Source organism: Lygodium microphyllum, chromosome 5 (genome assembly GCF_053477565.2).
Source record: "Lygodium microphyllum isolate KBCC chromosome 5, Lygodium_microphyllum_v1.1.10, whole genome shotgun sequence".
Taxonomy (NCBI): domain Eukaryota; kingdom Viridiplantae; phylum Streptophyta; class Polypodiopsida; order Schizaeales; family Lygodiaceae; genus Lygodium; species Lygodium microphyllum.
In genome coordinates, this window is record NC_141139.1 from 36,392,837 (window position 1) to 36,397,785 (window position 4,949).

General features: G+C 41.0%; 1 pseudogene across 1 annotated transcript; it reads right to left on the reverse strand.

Moving 5' to 3' along the window:
• Positions 1-549: 549 nt before the first annotated feature.
• On the reverse strand, positions 550-4,702 carry LOC148035689 (uncharacterized; annotated as a pseudogene). Its single transcript, XR_015690861.1, has 3 exons — positions 4,136-4,702; positions 1,915-2,199; positions 550-1,435 (listed from the first exon to the last, which is right to left on the reverse strand). The product of XR_015690861.1 is annotated as an uncharacterized LOC148035689 (transcript).
• Between the last annotated feature and the right edge of the window lie 247 nt (positions 4,703-4,949).

Here is a 4,949-nt window from a genome sequence, read left to right on the forward strand (position 1 = left end):
GAAAGACTATCCATAATTTCCTAGTTGGATTATAGTACTTGCTAGTTATGACTAGTGAAAACAAAAATTTCCTAGTTATGTTGATATTATTACTAGATATACAATAGCTTACTAGATAATGTTACTAGATAAGGCTTCAACTTTCTAGATACTATATAAAAAAAAGGATTTACTAGTTAGAAGAGATTCGTGATGACAAAGTTATCTAGTTATAACTAGAAAATTCTACATTCTTCCTAGTTTGGTTGCTATTCTTCCTAGCTATAGTGTGAACTTTCTATATAGTAAGTGGTCTAGAGTTCGTTGTGTAAGTAGATGAAGCTAAGATGTATTACTTAACAAGAGGCTAATGAGTCACATTTACAGAACGAAAGTCAGTCCACAATAATATGTCAAGCTATGCAAGGAAAAAAGATGAGATGCCAATGAGTCGTAGCCTAATTGGTAGAGGCAGGTGCAGGCCGGTGTGTTATAACCGATCGTGAGATCGATACCTCCCAGTTTGATGCGCATGGTTTCTATAGCACTTGTCATCCTTCGGGATGATGATCGGGCAAAATCCCGTAATAATATATAACCGTTAGGAAAGGAAAACGCGTTAGAAAACTATAGATGAGATTGTAAGTATCTACCTTGGGAACCTTGAAGGAAAACAAAAACCTAATCTCCTTCTGCCCAAGAAGCTCGTATGCAGCTTAGTATGATCACTCCCAAGCCCTGACTAGATACAGAGAGGAGCAACTAACGAAGAAAGAGAAGACTATTTGCCTGCTTGGGAACCAAATCCAATTACCGGTGAGGCCAGACTCCAGCGTACGAGGTTGCTTGGAATATCACGAGTAGCTGCGGAGTATTTAGCTGCGGACTTTTTTTAAATCAGTTATATGATCATCCTTGTTATCATTGGTAGTGACTACGTCCTGATCGGAAGCCTGATCTCATCGAGCTGATCTGATTATTCTCTACTTCCGGTATTCAGTATTTCGGCGCTGGTATAATCCATGCCAGAATATCAGCTCCATCTAACTTCTGCTTCCGGTATTAGGTATTTCGACACTGCTGTAATCGACGCCGGAATACATCGAGGAGATTCGATATTGAAACACTTTGCCGGACTGGAGGGTGATCTCCATGGTCGCCCGGTAGGGTAACGTGATCTTTCCTCTCCGGGTGGTAGCTTGGATGGAGATCCATTGCCCTGGTCCTAGCGTTCCGGTTTGGTTCCAGGTGAGGGTTCGAGTCTCCTCCTGGGTGGTTGTGTGGCTTCCCCTGCGACTCACTTTCCATCCATACTCTCCTTGCACTTTTCCTACCTCGGGGATCCCTGCTTCAACACTCACTTTGGCATGGCTCTCTATCCCCGAAGTGAGCACCCATGACGATGATATCCTCACTGCTTGGCTACCAGAGAAAGTCCAATTCTTGGAAATAGAGCCTGTGTTCATGATATATGCCCATGAACAACCATATTAGTCTAGAAATATAAATGCAAATAGTTTAAGTCCTAAAGCCCATATGTACTATTAGACCCTACAAAACGGTAATTAACAATTATGGCAACGAATGCTGTGGATGGAACTACATAGTTTTGAATACAAGACACAATTAAAGTCCTTCAGTCCTATATTTACAAGGTCTAACTACAACATGGTAACTAAGATAACATATGTCCCTACACTACAAGGGTCTAACCCCTCACCAACAAGCCTAGAGAGAGAAAGATATTGAAGATAGAGTCATCACTACTAGTATCAATATTTATACAGCCCTACCAACAAAGTGGCATGCTTGGTTGGTTAGTTTGGCGCAATCACACAATTCAAGTCACTATACATACTAGTTCTTGCACATTTTTCCCTTTCAACATTTGACTATAAATGGTTATAATTTAATCTCCTCACTTATGTGAGGTACCTGCATTGTTGGAGTCACTGTATGAATCAAGTGCGACAGGAACAATTGCAGCTATCTTTGAGACCAAGGTAGGGTAGCTGACATTGATCCTGCGAGCAAATGCTATGAACTTTAGGAAACAAAACCCCAATGAATCAATCTCAGCTCCAGCGTGTCCTGTGATGCCCACACAAAGACCGGATGCCACATCGATTGGGTACTCTTGCTTTAAGCCCCAAGATGTCATGTAATGGAAAAACATGCCTCCTATCGTGGTGTAGAACCTAATGCCTCCACAACGTGTACCTGGAAAAGTTACACAACTGTTACTATCTAGAATTGAAGTACATACTATATAAGTTTTTTCTTATAGCAATGAAATGAACTCTAGACGTACCAAACTCTCATGATGCCCTAGTTGTTATAGTAACTCCACTAAGACATCCTATGCTCGAATGCAAGTGATGATTTAACATTTTTTATTAAATCAATTGTAAAGTAGACCAAATGTCAGTCACAAATGGTATCTTTAAAATCCCACAATTTTTAATTCATAAATGGATATTTCAATCCAACTCCACAATAGTAACATAAAATTGTAGAACAACTATGTGTGCATTGCAACTTGCTAAATATTACCATGATGCACAATATGTTCATATTATTATGAGTTGAATAATTGAGAAACCCTTTGTATGCTTTTTGAAATAATTGAAAAATGTGGAACCACTTGTTTATGCAAGTTGTTTCTAATAAAGTGAAGTTACTTAATGAACTTGGAGCACAAGTTTTGATTTTCGTTGGGATCACTATGACCCTGTAGGTTTGATATGGATTGAATTAGACACCACACTTGCTATGCTGCATAAGCATATTTACATATTGCGATGGGCACAATCACTACACCTAGCTAGTGCTAACAAAATGCACAAGATGGATGGATCTCTTTGGGGAGGGGGGGAGGGGGGAAGAGAGACAGAGGTGTCACTCACAAATATGTTAGCATATCACGTGTGTTTAAAAGAATTGATTTTTTAAATACCAATTTTGTACCTTTGTTATATACAAGAGGATACCGTATAAAGGAGTCACTTACAGATTGAATAGAAAAGGGGTGTGTTTTATTTCTGAGAAATTCGCAGCTAAGGATATTTTCAAATAGGCATTGAATGCATGTGATATGAACTCCTTGAGATGGTTATGCATGAAGCATTTTGAAAGGTTCATTTGTACATTATGATAAATAAGTAGGGCAAGTGCTTCTTATTTTCTTACTTAGGTCAATTGTTTACCAATCCTTGCATGTCAAGTCTCAACTAGCATTCTTTTTATGTTGTCTTTTGAATGATGTTGCGAAAGAAAAGTGAACGATACATTTGGATGCCAAAATCCTAAAGTTCTTTTTGCAAGTTACTTCATCTTGATGATATGGTCATGTGTGAGGTAAAGGGAGATCGCTGTAAGAAATAGATCGTTTCATTGTACTATGGCCTTTGAATGTCACCTACCATATAGAGAATAGACTAGCAGCCACATCAAGGTAGGTATCACAATGGTCTTGATCACAAGACATCACTATTGAAGCGGCATTGGCAATGGTACTAACTAACTAGTCTTCCTGCCTTGCATAGATGGTTCAAACATTGTGTAAATATTTTGATAATAATCTATATGGCTATATACTACACCCATGCAATCTCCATGGAGAGCATGTTTTGGAGCTCGTAGCAACACCTTCAACCTTGGTGATTTCCAACTATTTTCTATAGTTGTATTTTTTCCTTCGAAATATAATAACATATCCTTTAAAGAACAACAACAATAGCTACTACTACTACTACTACTAGTATTGCACCTAACTACAACAACAACAATTACTATTGCACCTAACTGCTACTCCTTCCACTACTATGATTGCTATTACTACCACTACTATCACCACCACAGTTGGTGCTAGTGTGATACTATTGTTGCTGCAACTTTGGCAATGATGATGATAACAATAACATTTTGTATTTTGTCAGTGGGGTTGCAGCCTACTGATTTGGGTGTGGGTAGAGTATTCTAGGTACGTGAGTTCAAATCCTAGGTTCCGCCCCCCCCGGTGGTACAAATCGTTTATAAGCGTCTGACAACAACCGGTATTGCTACCACTACTCTGAGGATGATGATGACGATTACTATTATTAGTGCTATATTTGCTACTCGTACTACCTCCTGATGATCATTTGCTGATGCTTACCTGCGCCGTTGCCCCACAAAGACAAACGGGTGATGCGTTCGCCGTCCGCGAACTCGTACTCCTGGTAGGAGCCCGAGTCGGTGCCGAAGGTGACTGGGTTGTCGCAGCCCGTCATCCAGATCCGGATGCCTCGCAGTTGCCAACCGCCCGCGCCCAAACCCCAATCTTCCTCATCAGCTTGCCGTTCCTGCTCTGCTCATGAGTAAACTCGTTGCCGCCCTGTCCTCCAATTATATGCACGGGTGTCTGATACAGATCCATCACCCTACTGCTCTTCTTCGTCTTCTTCTTCCTCCGCCGGTCCTGACCCTGCCTGCCAACTCCAATTATGTCGCCATAGTTATCTACCTCGTGCATTCAAACAACATTTGATCATTGATCTTGTGACCACAATGAAACGACGCGCAGAATAACACTTTACGGGGACTTTACAAGCTTGCTTGCGACGTCTCTACTGGCTGGTTTATGCTGCAAGGTAGGCCAGTGCATCAACAACAGACCGTGTAATGTGCTTGTACAGGCAGGGCGTGTTTACATAGTACACCGCGCGCGCGCGCGCGAGAGAGAGAGAGACAGAGGAGAGAAGATGAGCGCATAATCATGTGGCTCATGTAAGAGCCAGGACATGCGCATGTCAATTGACTTGCGCAAGTAGCTGCGTGTCGTCGCTGCTGATATGAAATTATTTCATGCCTTCAAATGCAAGTCGTCAACTTGCATATGCCATCAAATGCAAGTTGTCAACTTGCGTCTGCCTCGGCTCTAAATAAGTAGTACGACTCGTGAAAATACCAATGGATATGAACGTTGAACT